General features: G+C 45.1%; 12 non-coding genes and 1 pseudogene across 12 annotated transcripts; all 13 read left to right on the forward strand.

Annotated features, from left to right (window-relative positions):
* The first annotated feature begins 989 nt into the window (after window positions 1–989).
* On the forward strand, window positions 990–1183 carry LOC141236742 (U2 spliceosomal RNA). Its single transcript, XR_012302384.1, has one exon. It is a non-coding gene; the product is annotated as a U2 spliceosomal RNA (small nuclear RNA).
* Window positions 1184–7375: 6192 nt separating this feature from the next.
* LOC141236741 (U2 spliceosomal RNA) lies at window positions 7376–7567 on the forward strand. The gene has a single exon (XR_012302383.1). It is a non-coding gene; the product is annotated as a U2 spliceosomal RNA (small nuclear RNA).
* Window positions 7568–8682: 1115 nt separating this feature from the next.
* LOC141236770 (U2 spliceosomal RNA) lies at window positions 8683–8804 on the forward strand (annotated as a pseudogene).
* Window positions 8805–11325: 2521 nt separating this feature from the next.
* LOC141236740 (U2 spliceosomal RNA) lies at window positions 11326–11523 on the forward strand. Its single transcript, XR_012302382.1, has one exon. It is a non-coding gene; the product is annotated as a U2 spliceosomal RNA (small nuclear RNA).
* A 1115-nt stretch (window positions 11524–12638) lies between these two features.
* Window positions 12639–12829, forward strand: LOC141236575 (U2 spliceosomal RNA). The gene has a single exon (XR_012302229.1). It is a non-coding gene; the product is annotated as a U2 spliceosomal RNA (small nuclear RNA).
* Window positions 12830–13930: 1101 nt separating this feature from the next.
* LOC141236622 (U2 spliceosomal RNA) lies at window positions 13931–14121 on the forward strand. Its single transcript, XR_012302274.1, has one exon. It is a non-coding gene; the product is annotated as a U2 spliceosomal RNA (small nuclear RNA).
* Window positions 14122–15236: 1115 nt separating this feature from the next.
* LOC141236576 (U2 spliceosomal RNA) lies at window positions 15237–15427 on the forward strand. Its single transcript, XR_012302230.1, has one exon. It is a non-coding gene; the product is annotated as a U2 spliceosomal RNA (small nuclear RNA).
* A 1115-nt stretch (window positions 15428–16542) lies between these two features.
* LOC141236577 (U2 spliceosomal RNA) lies at window positions 16543–16733 on the forward strand. Its single transcript, XR_012302231.1, has one exon. It is a non-coding gene; the product is annotated as a U2 spliceosomal RNA (small nuclear RNA).
* A 1109-nt stretch (window positions 16734–17842) lies between these two features.
* LOC141236578 (U2 spliceosomal RNA) lies at window positions 17843–18033 on the forward strand. The gene has a single exon (XR_012302232.1). It is a non-coding gene; the product is annotated as a U2 spliceosomal RNA (small nuclear RNA).
* Window positions 18034–19148: 1115 nt separating this feature from the next.
* On the forward strand, window positions 19149–19339 carry LOC141236579 (U2 spliceosomal RNA). Its single transcript, XR_012302233.1, has one exon. It is a non-coding gene; the product is annotated as a U2 spliceosomal RNA (small nuclear RNA).
* Window positions 19340–20448: 1109 nt separating this feature from the next.
* On the forward strand, window positions 20449–20639 carry LOC141236580 (U2 spliceosomal RNA). The gene has a single exon (XR_012302234.1). It is a non-coding gene; the product is annotated as a U2 spliceosomal RNA (small nuclear RNA).
* A 1115-nt stretch (window positions 20640–21754) lies between these two features.
* On the forward strand, window positions 21755–21945 carry LOC141236581 (U2 spliceosomal RNA). Its single transcript, XR_012302235.1, has one exon. It is a non-coding gene; the product is annotated as a U2 spliceosomal RNA (small nuclear RNA).
* A 1115-nt stretch (window positions 21946–23060) lies between these two features.
* On the forward strand, window positions 23061–23251 carry LOC141236582 (U2 spliceosomal RNA). The gene has a single exon (XR_012302236.1). It is a non-coding gene; the product is annotated as a U2 spliceosomal RNA (small nuclear RNA).
* The last annotated feature ends 272 nt before the right edge of the window (window positions 23252–23523 follow it).

Here is a 23523-nt window from a genome sequence, read left to right on the forward strand (position 1 = left end):
GGGTTTTCCAAATTTAGAAGTTTTTTTGGGTGTGAATATTGTGGTGTTTGTGCTGAAAGTGATTATGGGCGATGGAAAGTTTTCATGTATGTGTGGATATTTATTTGGGGCTTATTCTTTTCGTTTGAAGTGGAGAGAGAGGGATTTGCGGTGTCCGGTTGCTTTTGAGGTGCCCGTGTGGTATGTGTGGGTTTATAAGTTTTTGGTGAAGTATGAGTTGTGTGATGTGGATGTGAGGTTGTTGGGAAATAAGAAGGCTGTGTACAGGATGATTGAGTGTAGAGAAATGGAGAGTGGAATAAATTTGGTGAGAGGGTGTGATGTGCAAAAAGTATGGAAGAAGGTGCGGATGGGTGGTATGACAAATAAGCAGAGTGAGGTTGTGTGGCAGTCTTTGCATGGAGTGTTGCCAGTAAGAGAGTTTCAGAGGAATAGAGGTTTAGTGAGGAGTGAAACGTGTCCAAGAAATGGCTGTGGTGGAAGGGAAAGTGTGTTGCATGTTTTTTGGAATTGCCAGTATGCTAGAGATGTGATTGGGAGAATGGGGCCTTTGTGTAAAGAATTGTGTGGTGTGAATTTGTTGTCCTTTGAGTTGTTTATGTTTGGTTTGGGAATATGTGATGGGACGAAGGAAAGAGTCTTGTGGTTGATGCTTGCGTGTATAAAGGAAGTGTTATGGGATGTGAGGAATGTGTATGTGTTTAAAAGGAAGGAAATTGCTGTAAAGGATAGTGTGAAGGTGATTATGGGGAAGATGTATGTGTGTTTCCTATGGGACAAAAAGAGGAGAGGGGAAGTGGATGCGGAGGGAATATGGAAAGTTAAAAAGTGGAGATATTTTGTAAATACTTCTTGATCTTGTTTTCTGTGTAAGGTTTAAAAAGAAGAAATAAAAATTTTCCGGTGATGATGGGAGCAGCATTTGTGTCGTTGAGATGATGCAGCTGTTTGGAAGGAAGTTCCTTTGGTCGTGACTATAGACCGTGGATTTCCCCATCTGAGGGAAAAAAAAAAAAATAAAAATAAAAAATCTGTTCTTATCAGTTTAATATCTGATACGTCCCCTATCTGGGGACCATATATTAAATGGATTTTTAGAACAGGGAGATGGAAAAAGAGCTTGCTCTGTCCACTCCACGCATTGACCTGGTATTGCAGTATCTCCAGGACCGGTGCATCCCTTCTTTAATGCAGTTTCTAAAATCAGAAAGAATTGAATTCAATGTTTTTTGTTCATTTTGCTTGTTTGTCGGATTTTGGGATGGACTCTTTGGCTTTGCTTTTCTTCTCCTCATTGGATTTTTCATGTTCAAAGTTGCAGAAGCCAGATTACAAGCTCATTTTGGTTCAACTTCAGCAACTGTGCATTGCATTGCCATGTAATGTGATGCAATGCTATCTTTCTAGCTCTCCCTTTTTACTTCCTTTTGGATAAACAGACATATTAGGCAAGCATTTTGGAGCTTTCACCTAAATAACTACAGGTGGTGAGATAAGCTGCACAATATAATTGACCTTTCAGTATATTGTTGCACACACACCATCTATTTAGCAAATGCCCTTGTTATCAACAGCAGCCTTTTAAACTCACCTGAGCTAACAGGTATGTGCGCTGGTTACTCTGCTGCGCTTAAAATTTCTTTTTTGGTTTGCTACAATGCCTTTTCTGAAACGTTGTCTCCTTCTGCTGGAACACTGACTTCTTTCATTTAATGCCTGCAGACTATAAAAGAGAACCCAACCCAAAAAGTTTGGTTGATTAGTCTGTGGCATTCTGTTAAACTGTTGCTTATGGCGGTCTCTGTGAGCTTCTCAGCGACATTCAGCCAGCCAGGTATCCTGCCTGCAGTAGATGGAATGTGGCAATGGAACGCTGGCTGCGCGTGTCATAATAGGCTCTGAGCCTTTATATACCTGTGCACAGCAGCAGCCACCTTCAGTCTGCTGCTGGACAGCCAGCAGCAGCAGCAGCAGGAGAGGTATGTAATCAGGAGCCCTCCTGCTAAGGGTAGACAGCTGCTCGTTCCACCCCACCCCCCGCCTTAATTGGTTCTCCTCCCTTCCAACGGTGTTGAGGCGGGTGGGAACAGCAGGGGGTGAAGGTGCTGTGTTTAAAGAGGTGGAGTTATGCAGATCTAAAACGCGTGGATTGCAGCAGCAGCAAGCCGAAAAGTGCAGGCATGTAAGGGATCTAGAGGTTGACAACATGTCTTCTTAACGGGAGTCCAGGAGCTCATCTCCACAAATGGACTTTTCAGGATCCTTGGGTGGCTCCGTAGTTTGAAACCAATTCTGGTTATCGCTTCTCGGCCTTTTGGCTCAGATCTGTAATGGGTCTAGTCATTTGGCTGTCTGTGCGTTAACTCTTGGCCCTGTGGCATCGCCATTTTATGGCTTAAGCCACTTGCTGCTATAAGGAGTTGGCCAGTAGACACGACTAGCGATAATGGGACGCATTCGATACGCTGGGCCCGGTGAGGCTCGAGTGAAGTTTGGAATCCAGATTGATGTGGAAGAAGGCAAAGAAGGAATCTTTACCCTCAGCTTCGTGGTGAAGGAGATTTTGTTTGGACTCCTTGAAGTGAAGAAGGAAGAAATCTTGTGCCTCCAGCAATTCAAAAGCAAGTATAATCTTGTATTTACTTCTATGGCTGTTTGCAACAATTTCTATGATTGTTTGAAAAAGAATCTGGACAATCAATATTTGGATGGGCTGACTTTTGTCATCTTGTATTGCTCCAAAGAGGTACCTCTGACTGTTTTCATGTACAACCCACATGTGGACTTGGCTTTGATTTATGCCTTTCTAAATAGGCACTGCTATATTACCAAGGTGGCAGTAAAAGTCATGAATGAGGAGGAACTATGGACCGGTAAATATCGTTTCATGGTCAAGTTCCGGGAAAGTCCTGATGAACCAGGGGGTATACATTATCCTCCATCAAATTTTTCCATTGGGAGTGAGCGGGGTTACCTGTTCTTCCCCAATGCGCCCAGGTTTTGTCGTCATTGTAGGAGGTATGGCCATACTCAGGAAGCATGCGACATCAGACAGATTATTTGCAGGAAGTGCAATGAGGTGGGTCATTCTTCCAATAATTGCAAAAATGAAATAGTCTGTAATCTCTGCGGAGAGAAGGGGCATGCCTTCAGAGACTGTATATTCCATCCTGGTTCATATGCAGGGGCAGCGGGAAGGGGAAGGAGAAGAAATGAATCTCCTGCACCCACAGCTACAACTCCGACTGCTCCAACTCCGACTGCTCCGATATCTACTCTGGCTTTCCTGGATGAGGAGGAGGCTCGGGTTGCTTTTCCAGAACTGGTTCGTGTGAATGTAAGAGGAAATATGGAGCTGGCACCTGAGCCACCGGTGCAGAGGGCCGCGTCTGTGGCTTCAGATGTCAGTGAGTCTGAGACAATAACTGATGATCGTATAGGCATGGAAGTGGCCCCGGTGGAGGATCTGGAGGCTGAAATTCCAGACATGATGGTTACATTGCACGGGGAAGAGGAGTCTGATCTGACCAGAACACCGCATGTGGCCTGGAGCGATGTCGTTTCTGACCTTGAGGAGGAGGGAGGTCAGGGGGACTTTGACCCCCAGCGGCGGGATTATAGTTCAGATGAAGATGGAGGCGCTTCAGTGAAGAAAAAGAAGAAAACTGAACCATCCTTTTCCCCTTTAAGTGACTGCAGTGTGAGTCCAGCCCGGGTGTACCCTACTGCATCCGATCCCCAAGATGTGTCTTTTTTGGGGGAAGGCACAAACTACGATATCTGCACGTCCAGCGTCCTACCCCCAGAAGGGTTAGGATGATGTACAGGTGGGCATGTTGTCGTGACCTGCCACATCAAATTAATAGATGGGTGCCCAAGTTGCTCTCAGCATCTTGTCGCTAAATGTTAGGCTGATTAAATCTGAGTCGAGAAGAGTGGCAATTTTGGACTACTTGAGCAACTTGGATGCGGACGTATACTGTGTCCAGGAGTGTGGGATCTCCGATCCCTTAAGTGAAAATGCATGGCCTTTAGGTCAAAGTGTGTGGTCTGGTTCTGTATGTAATAAAAATTGTGGGGTAGGTGTTTTGGTGAAGGGTTATAGTGTTAAGATAGAAAGTTACATGGTGGTGGAGGCGGGGAGGTGTGTAATATGTAAGTTAAATTGTAGGGGGTGGAGGGTTAGGGTGGTAAATATGTATGCACCAATAGATAAAGGGGAGAGGCTGGAAATTTTTGAGAAATTATGTTTTTTTTTATCTGGCAAAATGCCAATAATTTTTGTTGGAGATTTCAATTGTGTGACGGAGGGGGATAAGATGGATGTTACAGGTAAAAGACTCAAGAGTCTTGTGGCGGATTTTTCCTTACAGGATGCTGCGGAAGTTTTTTTAGGTAATCCACCTCCTGCGACCTATAAGGCCGACAGGGGAGGCATAGAGTCTAGAATAGACCGTATCTTCTTTTCTTCACAAAATGTTATTTGTAGGAATTTCCAGCAGGAAGATGTTCCCTTCTCTGACCATGTGTGTTTGAGGGCACGTCTAGAAGGTAAGATTTCCTTTGTATATGGTGGTGGCGTGTGGAAACTTAATGTGCGTTTGCTGGAAGATAATAGGATCATGCGTGATTTTAGGCGAATGTATGTTAGGTGGAGGGATAAAAAAAGTGATTTCAGGAATGTGCTTGAGTGGTGGGACTGGATGAAGAGTGAGATTGGTTTTTTCTTTAGAAAAAGGGGCAGGAGGAAAGCAGCAATGAATAGAGCAAAATTTAATGATTTAAGCTCTAGACTGGAGTGGCTGAGGAAGTTAAGGATGATTGGAGTGGATGTGGATGTTTTGATGTGTCAAGTGAAAGAAGAGATTAAGAAATATATTGAGGGTAAAGGGAAAGAAATTATTTACCGTTCTAAGATTGAACATTTGGAGAAAAATGAGAAATGCACAAGGTTTTTTTTCAAAAAAGTTTTTGGGAAGAAAGTAGATATGGATGAGGTGGTGAATGGTGATGGGGTGTGTGTGAGTGGGAAGGATGTGATGCAGGAGGTGGTGTTGTTTTATAAGGAGTTGTATGGGGAAAAATGGGTTGATGATAGGATGTTGACTGATGCTTTGGGGTGTTTAGAAGGTTGTTTGGGTGAGGATGAACGTGAAATATTGGATGATGTAATTGTGTTGGATGAAGTTAAAAAAGTGGTGATGTCTGCGAGTAAGAATAAAACACCTGGGAAGGATGGACTGCCCGTGGAGTTATATGTTAAGGAATGGGACACGATGGGAAATGACTTATTGGAGGTGTGCCAGTATATGTTCACGGAGAATATGTTGAGTGAATCTATGAGAGATGGGGTGGTGGTTTTGGTTCATAAGAAAGGTGATAAAAAGGATTTGGGGAATTGGAGGCCAATCACCCTTTTGAATGCAGACTATAAGGTGTTTAGTAAATTGTTGGCTAGCCGGATGCGGGAAGTGATTGGCGGTGTGGTGGATGAAGATCAAGTGTGTGCAGTGCCTGGGAGAAGTATGACTGAAAATTTGGTGTTGTTGCGTGATGTGATTGGGGATTGTATGAGTCGTAAGCAGAAATGTTTGTTGTTTTCGGTTGATTTTGAAAAAGCTTTTGACCGTGTGTCACATAGCTTTATGTTTAAGGTTTTGTCTAAGATGGGTTATTCCAGGAATTTTGTAAACTGTGTTAGGAGTTTGTATTGTAATGTTTCAAGTGAATTTTTGGTGAATGGGTGGTTGAGTGAGAAAGTGAGAATTAAATCAGGAGTGCGTCAGGGGTGCCCTATGTCCCCTTTTTTGTTTATTAGTGTGATTGAAGTGTTGATGTGTATGGTTAGGAAGGATAAGGTTATGAGAGGTGTGATTATTCCTAGGAGTAATGGAAAGGATGTGAGAATTCTAGGTTACATGGATGATGTAGTGATTGTGAGTGGGAATATGGCTGCGATGAGTAGGGCAAGGTTGATATTAAGTTTGTTTTGTAGTGTCTCAGCTTTTAAGGTCAATTGGACTAAGAGTTCCTTTAAATGTTTTGGTGAGAGGAATGTACGGATGGATGGTGTGAGGTGTGAGGATGGTGCAATAAAGGTGCTTGGGATTAAGTTTAATGATGATTTGAAAGGAAATGAGAGTTGGGAAGATTGTGGGGTGAGAGTGGTGCGCAAGTTGAATTTTTGGCGAATGAGAGAACTAACTCTGACTGGGAAAGTTCTGATTATTAAGGCGGTTATTTTGCCTATTTTGTTGTTTGTTGCGAATGTATATCCTGCTGCTTTTAAGAAAATTAGGAAAACTGAGAAATTCATCTTTAATTTTCTTTGGGGAAGTCGCATGGAGAAATTGAAACGGGAATATGTCTATAAGTTATGTGTAAATGGTGGTTTGGATTTTCCAAATATTGATTTCTTTTTAGGGATTAGTTACGTGAAAATGGTGGTGGTGGTTCTAGGGAAAAGTAATAAGTGTGCTTATATGATGAAGTATTCGGCTGGATGGATGCTTTATGGCTTAAAGTGGGTCAAAAGGGATGCTAGAGTGCCTGTTGCTTTTAAGTGTCCTGTATGGTATGGTTGTGTTGAGAAATTTGTAAGGAAGTATGATTTGTTGTCCGTTAACATGAGTGATTTTAGGCAAAAGAAGAAAGTCATTAGGATGGTGCGTGAGCGTGAGGTGGTATGTAATATCAATGGGTTGAGAGGGGAGGAAGTAACCGAGATGTGGAGAAAATTAAGTATAGATGGTGTGACTAACAGACAGAGAGATATCGCTTGGATGATATTGCATGACATTTTGCCTGTTAGAGATGTGCAAAAGAAGAAGGATTTAGTTAAATCTGAGGTATGCCCGAGGGATGGATGTGGTTTGAGAGAGCATGTTAGACATATGGTATGGGATTGTGATTTTGCATATGATGTATGGAAGGGTATAGGGGGACTTTGCAAGGAATTGGTGGGTGTAAAGTATGTTAATTGGAAACTTGCTATGTTTGGGATGGGTGCATGTAGTAGAATTAAGGATAGGATTTTATGGTTGTTGGTGGTGTGTGTAATTGAAAGTTTGTGGGATGCGAGGAATTTGTTAGTTTTTAAAAGGAAGAAAATGTCAGTTAATGAATGTTTGAGATTGATTCTGTCACGTATGTATGTAATATACCTCTGGGATCAGGAACGTGGAAGTATTATAGATGCTGAAGGGATCTGGAAGTTTAAAAAGTGGAGGTTTTTGGTAAAGTTTAATTAGTAGTGTATAATGTACCTGATGATAAGGTTTGGTTTTATTTTTGATTATATACCAAGTGTGATGAAAGGCTAAGTGTCAATGAAAGGCTTTTGTAAGTCGATTTGATTGAGCTTATGCTCCGGCCTATCTGATTTGGTTAAAAAAAAAATAAAAAAAAAAAAAAATCTGTTCTTATCAGTTTAATATCTGATACGTCCCCTATCTGGGGACCATATATTAAATGGATTTTTAGAACAGGGAGATGGAAAAAGAGCTTGCTCTGTCCACTCCACGCATTGACCTGGTATTGCAGTATCTCCAGGACCGGTGCACCCCTTCTTTAATGCAGTTTCTAAAATCAGAAAGAATTGAATTCAATGTTTTTTGTTCATTTTGCTTGTTTGTCGGATTTTGGGATGGACTCTTTGGCTTTGCTTTTCTTCTCCTCATTGGATTTTTCATGTTCAAAGTTGCAGAAGCCAGATTACAAGCTCATTTTGGTTCAACTTCAGCAACTGTGCATTGCATTGCCATGTAATGTGATGCAATGCTATCTTTCTAGCTCTCCCTTTTTACTTCCTTTTGGATAAACAGACATATTAGGCAAGCATTTTGGAGCTTTCACCTAAATAACTACAGGTGGTGAGATAAGCTGCACAATATAATTGACCTTTCAGTATATTGTTGCACACACACCATCTATTTAGCAAATGCCCTTGTTATCAACAGCAGCCTTTTAAACTCACCTGAGCTAACAGGTATGTGCGCTGGTTACTCTGCTGCGCTTAAAATTTCTTTTTTGGTTTGCTACAATGCCTTTTCTGAAACGTTGTCTCCTTCTGCTGGAACACTGACTTCTTTCATTTAATGCCTGCAGACTATAAAAGAGAACCCAACCCAAAAAGTTTGGTTGATTAGTCTGTGGCATTCTGTTAAACTGTTGCTTATGGCGGTCTCTGTGAGCTTCTCAGCGACATTCAGCCAGCCAGGTATCCTGCCTGCAGTAGATGGAATGTGGCAATGGAACGCTGGCTGCGCGTGTCATAATAGGCTCTGAGCCTTTATATACCTGTGCACAGCAGCAGCCACCTTCAGTCTGCTGCTGGACAGCCAGCAGCAGCAGCAGCAGGAGAGGTATGTAATCAGGAGCCCTCCTGCTAAGGGTAGACAGCTGCTCGTTCCACCCCACCCCCCGCCTTAATTGGTTCTCCTCCCTTCCAACGGTGTTGAGGCGGGTGGGAACAGCAGGGGGTGAAGGTGCTGTGTTTAAAGAGGTGGAGTTATGCAGATCTAAAACGCGTGGATTGCAGCAGCAGCAAGCCGAAAAGTGCAGGCATGTAAGGGATCTAGAGGTTGACAACATGTCTTCTTAACGGGAGTCCAGGAGCTCATCTCCACAAATGGACTTTTCAGGATCCTTGGGTGGCTCCGTAGTTTGAAACCAATTCTGGTTATCGCTTCTCGGCCTTTTGGCTAAGATCAAGTGTAGTATCTGTTCTTATCATCTTCCGTTCCAAAGTGGAGAATCTGGAGAAGGGTGAGAAATGTAACTCATTCTTTTTCAGGAAACTTCATGCCGGTCACACGCCCCTGAACGAGCTGCGAGACGAGAGCGGAAACATGCGACGTGGGAAGGAGGACGTGATGAGGGTCGTCAGCGACTTCTACAGCGAACTCTACTCCCACAAGACTACCGACCCCGACGCTGCTGATAAGTTCCTGTCAGGTATCACTAACCATCTTGATCCTGCAGGCACGGCAGCCTTGGACAAACCTCTGATGGTGGGCGAATTGCTCTCTGCCGCTAAATCCTTTAGGACCGGCAGGACCCCGGGCAGTGATGGTCTTCCAGCGGAGCTCTATGTAGCGCTGGGAGACCTCATCTGTCCGGACCTGTTGGACCTGTACGAGGAGATGGTGGTGGAGGGTAGAATGCCTCCATCTTTGAGGGAAGGAATGGTCACGATCCTGTACAAGCGGAAGGGAGAGAGGTGCGACCTGAGGAATTGGCGTCCCATCACTCTGCTCAACGTGGACTACAAGATCCTGGCCAAGACGATGGCGACACGACTTAAGACGGTCATCGGACGGATCATCCACCCGGACCAGACCTGCGGCATCCCTGGACGTCGCATCGCAGACAGCCTCGCTCTCGTGCGGGACACGGTCGAGTACATCAAGGTCCGCCGCGCACACGCGGCCCTGGTCTCCTTGGATCAGGAGAAGGCCTTCGACCGGGTTTCCCACGAGTTCATGGGCCGAGCTCTGCACCGGTTAGGTTTGGGTAACATGTTTTGTTCGTATGTCCGTCTGATGTATTTTGATATCCACAGCTCGGTGTTGGTGAACGGCTGGAAGACTGACCCCTTCCCTGTCCTCTCTGGGGTCAGACAAGGCTGCCCTCTATCACCTCTTCTTTTTGTTTGTGTTATAGAACTCTTCTCAGAGGCTATCCGGCAGAATGGAGAGATCAGAGGGATCACCGCACCGGGTCCGGGACGACACGAGGTCAAGTGCTCGCTCTACATGGACGACGTCACCGTCTTCTGCGCTGATCGTGGTTCAGTCGACGCCCTCGTCCAGACGTGTGAGAGGTTCGGCCGGGCTTCAGGGGCCAAAGTCAACTGCAGGAAGTCGGAAGCCATGCTCTTCGGGGATTGGCAGCCGGCCTCCTCCGCCCCCTTCCCCTTCAACATTCAACCGGATTTCCTCAAGGTGCTGGGAGTCTGGTTCGGGAAGGAAGGAGCGGCCCTCAAGTCCTGGCAAGAACGCTTGGCCAAGGTGAAGCAACGGATCGGACTCTGGAGCCTCAGACACCTCACTTGTGAGGGTAAGGCACTCATCCTGCGTAATGAGGTCCTGCCCGTCTTGCAGTACACGGCGCAGGCCTGGCCCCCACACGTCACTGTGTGCAGGGCCATTACCAGGACAGTGTTTCACTTTGTCTGGGGATCCAAGATGGACAGAGTCAGGCGGGCCGTCATGTACAAGGAGCCTCGCAAGGGTGGGAAGGGCGTTCCAGATATCCCCACCCTCCTGCGATCCTCTTTTGTGTGTGATTGTGTCCGCCGGACTTTGCAAGTCAAGAATGGCTCCGCGGGCAGGTCCATGTCTCGCTTCTTCCTGCTTCCTCTTTGGAGGCGACTCGGCTGGGACAAGTGGGACAGCTCCTTCCCCTACAACTGGACGACGCCATGGTTCTACGGAGACGTCGTTCGATTTGTGGGGGAGCATCAACTGGAGGGACTCAAGCCCGACTTGTGGAAGCCCAAAACTATCCACAAGCTAATCAGAGCCAAGGATGACGTGGAGAACATCACAGGACTTCACCAGGACACGCTGGAGACTGTGTGGACAAATGTGTCGTCTGACAGGCTGACCAACGGGCACAAGGACTTGTCGTGGATGGCGATTCAGGGCGGACTGCCCGTCCGGTCATTCATGCATGCCCGGAACCTGTGCAAGACCCGGTACTGCCCAAGGTGCCCCTTCGTGGAGGAAACATCTTTGCACACTTTTTGGGACTGCGGATTTGCACAGAGCCTATTGACTGCACTTGAGGACGACCTGAGGAACTCTGTCCCCAGGGCGAGCCTATCGCACCATTCTGTGCTTTACGGACTCTTCCCTGGGGTTCATACCGTCGGAGCCATCCAGGAGGCTTGGCGCCTTATGAACTGCTTCAAGGATGCCGTTTGGGTCGCCAGGAACCGGCTCATCTTGAGGAGGGAGAGGATGTCCATCCAGGACTGCCGCAGGCTGATCCACAGCCTGCTCAGAGACTATTCCATCATGGACGGTCCGGAGGACGAGGACGAGGACTAAACCCCTCCTCCCCCTCTCCCCTTATGTGTCTTGTCTTTCAATAAAGCTTCGGGCCTGTGATTTTCCCCTCCCCATCCCCTTTTTCCCAATCCCCATCCCTTATCACGGTTCGTCGTACTGTATTGATTGACATGCTTTTCTTTCAGATTGAGTGTTTTGTGTAGCATAGGGGTGTGATGTGTCTAGTTAGTGCGTCGTATCCTCATGCTATGTAAATATGATGTAGAATTCTGTGTGTACTGGGCTGCGGCACTGTACACTGTCTGTTAACTTATTTTTTGTGCTAATAAAAGATATATTCAGTCAAAAAAAAAAATCTGTTCTTATCAGTTTAATATCTGATACGTCCCCTATCTGGGGACCATATATTAAATGGATTTTTAGAACAGGGAGATGGAAAAAGAGCTTGCTCTGTCCACTCCACGCATTGACCTGGTATTGCAGTATCCCCAGGACCGGTGCACCCCTTCTTTAATGCAGTTTCTAAAATCAGAAAGAATTGAATTCAATGTTTTTTGTTCATTTTGCTTGTTTGTCGGATTTTGGGATGGACTCTTTGGCTTTGCTTTTCTTCTCCTCATTGGATTTTTCATGTTCAAAGTTGCAGAAGCCAGATTACAAGCTCATTTTGGTTCAACTTCAGCAACTGTGCATTGCATTGCCATGTAATGTGATGCAATGCTATCTTTCTTGCTCTCCCTTTTTACTTCCTTTTGGATAAACAGACATATTAGGCAAGCATTTTGGAGCTTTCACCTAAATAACTACAGGTGGTGAGATAAGCTGCACAATATAATTGACCTTTCAGTATATTGTTGCACACACACCATCTATTTAGCAAATGCCCTTGTTATCAACAGCAGCCTTTTAAACTCACCTGAGCTAACAGGTATGTGCGCTGGTTACTCTGCTGCGCTTAAAATTTCTTTTTTGGTTTGCTACAATGCCTTTTCTGAAACGTTGTCTCCTTCTGCTGGAACACTGACTTCTTTCATTTAATGCCTGCAGACTATAAAAGAGAACCCAACCCAAAAAGTTTGGTTGATTACTCTGTGGCATTCTGTTAAACTGTTGCTTATGGCGGTCTCTGTGAGCTTCTCAGCGACATTCAGCCAGCCAGGTATCCTGCCTGCAGTAGATGGAATGTGGCAATGGAACGCTGGCTGCGCGTGTCATAATAGGCTCTGAGCCTTTATATACCTGTGCACAGCAGCAGCCACCTTCAGTCTGCTGCTGGACAGCCAGCAGCAGCAGCAGCAGGAGAGGTATGTAATCAGGAGCCCTCCTGCTAAGGGTAGACAGCTGCTCGTTCCACCCCACCCCCCGCCTTAATTGGTTCTCCTCCCTTCCAACGGTGTTGAGGCGGGTGGGAACAGCAGGGGGTGAAGGTGCTGTGTTTAAAGAGGTGGAGTTATGCAGATCTAAAACGCGTGGATTGCAGCAGCAGCAAGCCGAAAAGTGCAGGCATGTAAGGGATCTAGAGGTTGACAACATGTCTTCTTAACGGGAGTCCAGGAGCTCATCTCCACAAATGGACTTTTCAGGATCCTTGGGTGGCTCCGTAGTTTGAAACCAATTCTGGTTATCGCTTCTCGGCCTTTTGGCTAAGATCAAGTGTAGTATCTGTTCTTATCAGTTTAATATCTGATACGTCCCCTATCTGGGGACCATATATTAAATGGATTTTTAGAACAGGGAGATGGAAAAAGAGCTTGCTCTGTCCACTCCACGCATTGACCTGGTATTGCAGTATCTCCAGGACCGGTGCACCCCTTCTTTAATGCAGTTTCTAAAATCAGAAAGAATTGAATTCAATGTTTTTTGTTCATTTTGCTTGTTTGTCGGATTTTGGGATGGACTCTTTGGCTTTGCTTTTCTTCTCCTCATTGGATTTTTCATGTTCAAAGTTGCAGAAGCCAGATTACAAGCTCATTTTGGTTCAACTTCAGCAACTGTGCATTGCATTGCCATGTAATGTGATGCAATGCTATCTTTCTAGCTCTCCCTTTTTACTTCCTTTTGGATAAACAGACATATTAGGCAAGCATTTTGGAGCTTTCACCTAAATAACTACAGGTGGTGAGATAAGCTGCACAATATAATTGACCTTTCAGTATATTGTTGCACACACACCATCTATTTAGCAAATGCCCTTGTTATCAACAGCAGCCTTTTAAACTCACCTGAGCTAACAGGTATGTGCGCTGGTTACTCTGCTGCGCTTAAAATTTCTTTTTTGGTTTGCTACAATGCCTTTTCTGAAACGTTGTCTCCTTCTGCTGGAACACTGACTTCTTTCATTTAATGCCTGCAGACTATAAAAGAGAACCCAACCCAAAAAGTTTGGTTGATTAGTCTGTGGCATTCTGTTAAACTGTTGCTTATGGCGGTCTCTGTGAGCTTCTCAGCGACATTCAGCCAGCCAGGTATCCTGCCTGCAGTAGATGGAATGTGGCAATGGAACGCTGGCTGCGCGTGTCATAATAGGCTCTGAGCCTTTATATACCTGTGCACAGCAGCAGCAGCAGCAGCAGCAGCAGCGGCAGCAGCAGGAGAGGTATGTAATCAGGAGCCCTCCTGCTAAGGGTAGACAGCTGCTCGTTCCACCCCACCCCCCGCCTTAATTGGTTCTCCTCCCTTCCAACGGTGTTGAGGCGGGTGGGAACAGCAGGGGGTGAAGGTGCTGTGTTTAAAGAGGTGGAGTTATGCAGATCTAAAACGCGTGGATTGCAGCAGCAGCAAGCCGAAAAGTGCAGGCATGTAAGGGATCTAGAGGTTGACAACATGTCTTCTTAACGGGAGTCCAGGAGCTCATCTCCACAAATGGACTTTTCAGGATCCTTGGGTGGCTCCGTAGTTTGAAACCAATTCTGGTTATCGCTTCTCGGCCTTTTGGCTAAGATCAAGTGTAGTATCTGTTCTTATCAGTTTAATATCTGATACGTCCCCTATCTGGGGACCATATATTAAATGGATTTTTAGAACAGGGAGATGGAAAAAGAGCTTGCTCTGTCCACTCCACGCATTGACCTGGTATTGCAGTATCTCCAGGACCGGTGCATCCCTTCTTTAATGCAGTTTCTAAAATCAGAAAGAATTGAATTCAATGTTTTTTGTTCATTTTGCTTGTTTGTCGGATTTTGGGATGGACTCTTTGGCTTTGCTTTTCTTCTCCTCATTGGATTTTTCATGTTCAAAGTTGCAGAAGCCAGATTACAAGCTCATTTTGGTTCAACTTGAGCAACTGTGCATTGCATTGCCATGTAATGTGATGCAATGCTATCTTTCTAGCTCTCCCTTTTTACTTCCTTTTGGATAAACAGACATATTAGGCAAGCATTTTGGAGCTTTCACCTAAATAACTACAGGTGGTGAGATAAGCTGCACAATATAATTGACCTTTCAGTATATTGTTGCACACACACCATCTATTTAGCAAATGCCCTTGTTATCAACAGCAGCCTTTTAAACTCACCTGAGCTAACAGGTATGTGCGCTGGTTACTCTGCTGCGCTTAAAATTTCTTTTTTGGTTTGCTACAATGCCTTTTCTGAAACGTTGTCTCCTTCTGCTGGAACACTGACTTCTTTCATTTAATGCCTGCAGACTATAAAAGAGAACCCAACCCAAAAAGTTTGGTTGATTAGTCTGTGGCATTCTGTTAAACTGTTGCTTATGGCGGTCTCTGTGAGCTTCTCAGCGACATTCAGCCAGCCAGGTATCCTGCCTGCAGTAGATGGAATGTGGCAATGGAACGCTGGCTGCGCGTGTCATAATAGGCTCTGAGCCTTTATATACCTGTGCACAGCAGCAGCCACCTTCAGTCTGCTGCTGGACAGCCAGCAGCAGCAGCAGCAGGAGAGGTATGTAATCAGGAGCCCTCCTGCTAAGGGTAGACAGCTGCTCGTTCCACCCCACCCCCCGCCTTAATTGGTTCTCCTCCCTTCCAACGGTGTTGAGGCGGGTGGGAACAGCAGGGGGTGAAGGTGCTGTGTTTAAAGAGGTGGAGTTATGCAGATCTAAAACGCGTGGATTGCAGCAGCAGCAAGCCGAAAAGTGCAGGCATGTAAGGGATCTAGAGGTTGACAACATGTCTTCTTAACGGGAGTCCAGGAGCTCATCTCCACAAATGGACTTTTCAGGATCCTTGGGTGGCTCCGTAGTTTGAAACCAATTCTGGTTATCGCTTCTCGGCCTTTTGGCTAAGATCAAGTGTAGTATCTGTTCTTATCAGTTTAATATCTGATACGTCCCCTATCTGGGGACCATATATTAAATGGATTTTTAGAACAGGGAGATGGAAAAAGAGCTTGCTCTGTCCACTCCACGCATTGACCTGGTATTGCAGTATCTCCAGGACCGGTGCACCCCTTCTTTAATGCAGTTTCTAAAATCAGAAAGAATTGAATTCAATGTTTTTTGTTCATTTTGCTTGTTTGTCGGATTTTGGGATGGACTCTTTGGCTTTGCTTTTCTTCTCCTCATTGGATTTTTCATGTTCAAAGTTGCAGAAGCCAGATTACAAGCTCATTTTGGTTCAACTTCAGCAACTGTGCATTGCATTGCCATGTAATGTGATGCAATGCTATCTTTCTAGCTCTCCCTTTTTACTTCCTTTTGGATAAACAGACATATTAGGCAAGCATTTTGGAGCTTTCACCTAAATAACTACAGGTGGTGAGATAAGCTGCACAATATAATTGACCTTTCAGTATATTGTTGCACACACACCATCTATTTAGCAAATGCCCTTGTTATCAACAGCAGCCTTTTAAACTCACCTGAGCTAACAGGTATGTGCGCTGGTTACTCTGCTGCGCTTAAAATTTCTTTTTTGGTTTGCTACAATGCCTTTTCTGAAACGTTGTCTCCTTCTGCTGGAACACTGACTTCTTTCATTTAATGCCTGCAGACTATAAAAGAGAACCCAACCCAAAAAGTTTGGTTGATTAGTCTGTGGCATTCTGTTAAACTGTTGCTTATGGCGGTCTCTGTGAGCTTCTCAGCGACATTCAGCCAGCCAGGTATCCTGCCTGCAGTAGATGGAATGTGGCAATGGAACGCTGGCTGCGCGTGTCATAATAGGCTCTGAGCCTTTATATACCTGTGCACAGCAGCAGCCACCTTCAGTCTGCTGCTGGACAGCCAGCAGCAGCAGCAGCAGGAGAGGTATGTAATCAGGAGCCCTCCTGCTAAGGGTAGACAGCTGCTCGTTCCACCCCACCCCCCGCCCTAATTGGTTCTCCTCCCTTCCAACGGTGTTGAGGCGGGTGGGAACAGCAGGGGGTGAAGGTGCTGTGTTTAAAGAGGTGGAGTTATGCAGATCTAAAACGCGTGGATTGCAGCAGCAGCAAGCCGAAAAGTGCAGGCATGTAAGGGATCTAGAGGTTGACAACATGTCTTCTTAACGGGAGTCCAGGAGCTCATCTCCACAAATGGACTTTTCAAGATCCTAGGGTGGCTCCGTAGTTTGAAACCAATTCTGGTTATCGCTTCTCGGCCTTTTGGCTAAGATCAAGTGTAGTATCTGTTCTTATCAGTTTAATATCTGATACGTCCCCTATCTGGGGACCATATATTAAATGGATTTTTAGAACAGGGAGATGGAAAAAGAGCTTGCTCTGTCCACTCCACGCATTGACCTGGTATTGCAGTATCTCCAGGACCGGTGCACCCCTTCTTTAATGCAGTTTCTAAAATCAGAAAGAATTGAATTCAATGTTTTTTGTTCATTTTGCTTGTTTGTCGGATTTTGGGATGGACTCTTTGGCTTTGCTTTTCTTCTCCTCATTGGATTTTTCATGTTCAAAGTTGCAGAAGCCAGATTACAAGCTAATTTTGGTTCAACTTCAGCAACTGTGCATTGCATTGCCATGTAATGTGATGCAATGCTATCTTTCTAGCTCTCCCTTTTTACTTCCTTTTGGATAAACAGACATATTAGGCAAGCATTTTGGAGCTTTCACCTAAATAACTACAGGTGGTGAGATAAGCTGCACAATATAATTGACCTTTCAGTATATTGTTGCACACACACCATCTATTTAGCAAATGCCCTTGTTATCAACAGCAGCCTTTTAAACTCACCTGAGCTAACAGGTATGTGCGCTGGTTACTCTGCTGCGCTTAAAATTTCTTTTTTGGTTTGCTACAATGCCTTTTCTGAAACGTTGTCTCCTTCTGCTGGAACACTGACTTCTTTCATTTAATGCCTGCAGACTATAAAAGAGAACCCAACCCAAAAAGTTTGGTTGATTAGTCTGTGGCATTCTGTTAAACTGTTGCTTATGGCGGTCTCTGTGAGCTTCTCAGCGACATTCAGCCAGCCAGGTATCCTGCCTGCAGTAGATGGAATGTGGCAATGGAACGCTGGCTGCGCGTGTCATAATAGGCTCTGAGCCTTTATATACCTGTGCACAGCAGCAGCCACCTTCAGTCTGCTGCTGGACAGCCAGCAGCAGCAGGAGAGGTATGTAATCAGGAGCCCTCCTGCTAAGGGTAGACAGCTGCTCGTTCCACCCCACCCCCCGCCTTAATTGGTTCTCCTCCCTTCCAACGGTGTTGAGGCGGGTGGGAACAGCAGGGGGTGAAGGTGCTGTGTTTAAAGAGGTGGAGTTATGCAGATCTAAAACGCGTGGATTGCAGCAGCAGCAAGCCGAAAAGTGCAGGCATGTAAGGGATCTAGAGGTTGACAACATGTCTTCTTAACGGGAGTCCAGGAGCTCATCTCCACAAATGGACTTTTCAGGATCCTTGGGTGGCTCCGTAGTTTGAAACCAATTCTGGTTATCGCTTCTCGGCCTTTTGGCTAAGATCAAGTGTAGTATCTGTTCTTATCAGTTTAATATCTGATACGTCCCCTATCTGGGGACCATATATTAAATGGATTTTTAGAACAGGGAGATGGAAAAAGAGCTTGCTCTGTCCACTCCACGCATTGACCTGGTATTGCAGTATCTCCAGGACCGGTGCACCCCTTCTTTAATGCAGTTTCTAAAATCAGAAAGAATTGAATTCAATGTTTTTTGTTCATTTTGCTTGTTTGTCGGATTTTGGGATGGACTCTTTGGCTTTGCTTTTCTTCTCCTCATTGGATTTTTCATGTTCAAAGTTGCAGAAGCCAGATTACAAGCTCATTTTGGTTCAACTTCAGCAACTGTGCATTGCATTGCCATGTAATGTGATGCAATGCTATCTTTCTAGCTCTCCCTTTTTACTTCCTTTTGGATAAACAGACATATTAGGCAAGCATTTTGGAGCTTTCACCTAAATAACTACAGGTGGTGAGATAAGCTGCACAATATAATTGACCTTTCAGTATATTGTTGCACACACACCATCTATTTAGCAAATGCCCTTGTTATCAACAGCAGCCTTTTAAACTCACCTGAGCTAACAGGTATGTGCGCTGGTTACTCTGCTGCGCTTAAAATTTCTTTTTTGGTTTGCTACAATGCCTTTTCTGAAACGTTGTCTCCTTCTGCTGGAACACTGACTTCTTTCATTTAATGCCTGCAGACTATAAAAGAGAACCCAACCCAAAAAGTTTGGTTGATTAGTCTGTGGCATTCTGTTAAACTGTTGCTTATGGCGGTCTCTGTGAGCTTCTCAGCGACATTCAGCCAGCCAGGTATCCTGCCTGCAGTAGATGGAATGTGGCAATGGAACGCTGGCTGCGCGTGTCATAATAGGCTCTGAGCCTTTATATACCTGTGCACAGCAGCAGCCACCTTCAGTCTGCTGCTGGACAGCCAGCAGCAGCAGCAGCAGGAGAGGTATGTAATCAGGAGCCCTCCTGCTAAGGGTAGACAGCTGCTCGTTCCACCCCACCCCCCGCCTTAATTGGTTCTCCTCCCTTCCAACGGTGTTGAGGCGGGTGGGAACAGCAGGGGGTGAAGGTGCTGTGTTTAAAGAGGTGGAGTTATGCAGATCTAAAACGCGTGGATTGCAGCAGCAGCAAGCCGAAAAGTGCAGGCATGTAAGGGATCTAGAGGTTGACAACATGTCTTCTTAATGGGAGTCCAGGAGCTCATCTCCACAAATGGACTTTTCAGGATCCTTGGGTGGCTCCGTAGTTTGAAACCAATTCTGGTTATCGCTTCTCGGCCTTTTGGCTAAGATCAAGTGTAGTATCTGTTCTTATCAGTTTAATATCTGATACGTCCCCTATCTGGGGACCATATATTAAATGGATTTTTAGAACAGGGAGATGGAAAAAGAGCTTGCTCTGTCCACTCCACGCATTGACCTGGTATTGCAGTATCTCCAGGACCGGTGCACCCCTTCTTTAATGCAGTTTCTAAAATCAGAAAGAATTGAATTCAATGTTTTTTGTTCATTTTGCTTGTTTGTCGGATTTTGGGATGGACTCTTTGGCTTTGCTTTTCTTCTCCTCATTGGATTTTTCATGTTCAAAGTTGCAGAAGCCAGATTACAAGCTCATTTTGGTTCAACTTCAGCAACTGTGCATTGCATTGCCATGTAATGTGATGCAATGCTATCTTTCTAGCTCTCCCTTTTTACTTCCTTTTGGATAAACAGACATATTAGGCAAGCATTTTGGAGCTTTCACCTAAATAACTACAGGTGGTGAGATAAGCTGCACAATATAATTGACCTTTCAGTATATTGTTGCACACACACCATCTATTTAGCAAATGCCCTTGTTATCAACAGCAGCCTTTTAAACTCACCTGAGCTAACAGGTATGTGCGCTGGTTACTCTGCTGCGCTTAAAATTTCTTTTTTGGTTTGCTACAATGCCTTTTCTGAAACGTTGTCTCCTTCTGCTGGAACACTGACTTCTTTCATTTAATGCCTGCAGACTATAAAAGAGAACCCAACCCAAAAAGTTTGGTTGATTAGTCTGTGGCATTCTGTTAAACTGTTGCTTATGGCGGTCTCTGTGAGCTTCTCAGCGACATTCAGCCAGCCAGGTATCCTGCCTGCAGTAGATGGAATGTGGCAATGGAACGCTGGCTGCGCGTGTCATAATAGGCTCTGAGCCTTTATATACCTGTGCACAGCAGCAGCCACCTTCAGTCTGCTGCTGGACAGCCAGCAGCAGCAGGAGAGGTATGTAATCAGGAGCCCTCCTGCTAAGGGTAGACAGCTGCTCGTTCCACCCCACCCCCCGCCTTAATTGGTTCTCCTCCCTTCCAACGGTGTTGAGGCGGGTGGGAACAGCAGGGGGTGAAGGTGCTGTGTTTAAAGAGGTGGAGTTATGCAGATCTAAAACGCGTGGATTGCAGCAGCAGCAAGCCGAAAAGTGCAGGCATGTAAGGGATCTAGAGGTTGACAACATGTCTTCTTAACGGGAGTCCAGGAGCTCATCTCCACAAATGGACTTTTCAGGATCCTTGGGTGGCTCCGTAGTTTGAAACCAATTCTGGTTATCGCTTCTCGGCCTTTTGGCTAAGATCAAGTGTAGTATCTGTTCTTATCAGTTTAATATCTGATACGTCCCCTATCTGGGGACCATATATTAAATGGATTTTTAGAACAGGGAGATGGAAAAAGAGCTTGCTCTGTCCACTCCACGCATTGACCTGGTATTGCAGTATCTCCAGGACCGGTGCACCCCTTCTTTAATGCAGTTTCTAAAATCAGAAAGAATTGAATTCAATGTTTTTTGTTCATTTTGCTTGTTTGTCCCATTTTGGGATGGACTCTTTGGCTTTGCTTTTCTTCTCCTCATTGGATTTTTCATGTTCAAAGTTGCAGAAGCCAGATTACAAGCTCATTTTGGTTCAACTTCAGCAACTGTGCATTGCATTGCCATGTAATGTGATGCAATGCTATCTTTCTAGCTCTCCCTTTTTACTTCCTTTTGGATAAACAGACATATTAGGCAAGCATTTTGGAGCTTTCACCTAAATAACTACAGGTGGTGAGATAAGCTGCACAATATAATTGACCTTTCAGTATATTGTTGCACACACACCATCTATTTAGCAAATGCCCTTGTTATCAACAGCAGCCTTTTAAACTCACCTGAGCTAACAGGTATGTGCGCTGGTTACTCTGCTGCGCTTAAAATTTCTTTTTTGGTTTGCTACAATGCCTTTTCTGAAACGTTGTCTCCTTCTGCTGGAACACTGACTTCTTTCATTTAATGCCTGCAGACTATAAAAGAGAACCCAACCCAAAAAGTTTGGTTGATTAGTCTGTGGCATTCTGTTAAACTGTTGCTTATGGCGGTCTCTGTGAGCTTCTCAGCGACATTCAGCCAGCCAGGTATCCTGCCTGCAGTAGATGGAATGTGGCAATGGAACGCTGGCTGCGCGTGTCATAATAGGCTCTGAGCCTTTATATACCTGTGCACAGCAGCAGCCACCTTCAGTCTGCTGCTGGACAGCCAGCAGCAGCAGCAGCAGGAGAGGTATGTAATCAGGAGCCCTCCTGCTAAGGGTAGACAGCTGCTCGTTCCACCCCACCCCCCGCCTTAATTGGTTCTCCTCCCTTCCAACGGTGTTGAGGCGGGTGGGAACAGCAGGCGGTGAAGGTGCTGTGTTTAAAGAGGTGGAGTTATGCAGATCTAAAACGCGTGGATTGCAGCAGCAGCAAGCCGAAAAGTGCAGGCATGTAAGGGATCTAGAGGTTGACAACATGTCTTCTTAACGGGAGTCCAGGAGCTCATCTCCACAAATGGACTTTTCAGGATCCTTGGGTGGCTCCGTAGTTTGAAACCAATTCTGGTTATCGCTTCTCGGCCTTTTGGCTAAGATCAAGTGTAGTATCTGTTCTTATCAGTTTAATATCTGATACGTCCCCTATCTGGGGACCATATATTAAATGGATTTTTAGAACAGGGAGATGGAAAAAGAGCTTGCTCTGTCCACTCCACGCATTGACCTGGTATTGCAGTATCTCCAGGACCGGTGCACCCCTTCTTTAATGCAGTTTCTAAAATCAGAAAGAATTGAATTCAATGTTTTTTGTTCATTTTGCTTGTTTGTCGGATTTTGGGATGGACTCTTTGGCTTTGCTTTTCTTCTCCTCATTGGATTTTTCATGTTCAAAGTTGCAGAAGCCAGATTACAAGCTCATTTTGGTTCAACTTCAGCAACTGTGCATTGCATTGCCATGTAATGTGATGCAATGCTATCTTTCTAGCTCTCCCTTTTTACTTCCTTTTGGATAAACAGACATATTAGGCAAGCATTTTGGAGCTTTCACCTAAATAACTACAGGTGGTGAGATAAGCTGCACAATATAATTGACCTTTCAGTATATTGTTGCACACACACCATCTATTTAGCAAATGCCCTTGTTATCAACAGCAGCCTTTTAAACTCACCTGAGCTAACAGGTATGTGCGCTGGTTACTCTGCTGCGCTTAAAATTTCTTTTTTGGTTTGCTACAATGCCTTTTCTGAAACATTGTCTCCTTCTGCTGGAACACTGACTTCTTTCATTTAATGCCTGCAGACTATAAAAGAGAACCCAACCCAAAAAGTTTGGTTGATTAGTCTGTGGCATTCTGTTAAACTGTTGCTTATGGCGGTCTCTGTGAGCTTCTCAGCGACATTCAGCCAGCCAGGTATCCTGCCTGCAGTAGATGGAATGTGGCAATGGAACGCTGGCTGCGCGTGTCATAATAGGCTCTGAGCCTTTATATACCTGTGCACAGCAGCAGCCACCTTCAGTCTGCTGCTGGACAGCCAGCAGCAGCAGCAGCAGGAGAGGTATGTAATCAGGAGCCCTCCTGCTAAGGGTAGACAGCTGCTCGTTCCACCCCACCCCCCGCCTTAATTGGTTCTCCTCCCTTCCAACGGTGTTGAGGCGGGTGGGAACAGCAGGGGGTGAAGGTGCTGTGTTTAAAGAGGTGGAGTTATGCAGATCTAAAACGCGTGGATTGCAGCAGCAGCAAGCCGAAAAGTGCAGGCATGTAAGGGATCTAGAGGTTGACAACATGTCTTCTTAACGGGAGTCCAGGAGCTCATCTCCACAAATGGACTTTTCAGGATCCTTGGGTGGCTCCGTAGTTTGAAACCAATTCTGGTTATCGCTTCTCGGCCTTTTGGCTAAGATCAAGTGTAGTATCTGTTCTTATCAGTTTAATATCTGATACGTCCCCTATCTGGGGACCATATATTAAATGGATTTTTAGAACAGGGAGATGGAAAAAGAGCTTGCTCTGTCCACTCCACGCATTGACCTGGTATTGCAGTATCTCCAGGACCGGTGCACCCCTTCTTTAATGCAGTTTCTAAAATCAGAAAGAATTGAATTCAATGTTTTTTGTTCATTTTGCTTGTTTGTCGGATTTTGGGATGGACTCTTTGGCTTTGCTTTTCTTCTCCTCATTGGATTTTTCATGTTCAAAGTTGCAGAAGCCAGATTACAAGCTCATTTTGGTTCAACTTCAGCAACTGTGCATTGCATTGCCATGTAATGTGATGCAATGCTATCTTTCTAGCTCTCCCTTTTTACTTCCTTTTGGATAAACAGACATATTAGGCAAGCA

This window comes from Phyllobates terribilis, unplaced genomic scaffold (genome assembly GCF_046119375.1).
Source record: "Phyllobates terribilis strain yellow unplaced genomic scaffold, ASM4611937v1 Scaffold_710__1_contigs__length_769263, whole genome shotgun sequence".
NCBI lineage: Eukaryota > Metazoa > Chordata > Amphibia > Anura > Dendrobatidae > Phyllobates > Phyllobates terribilis.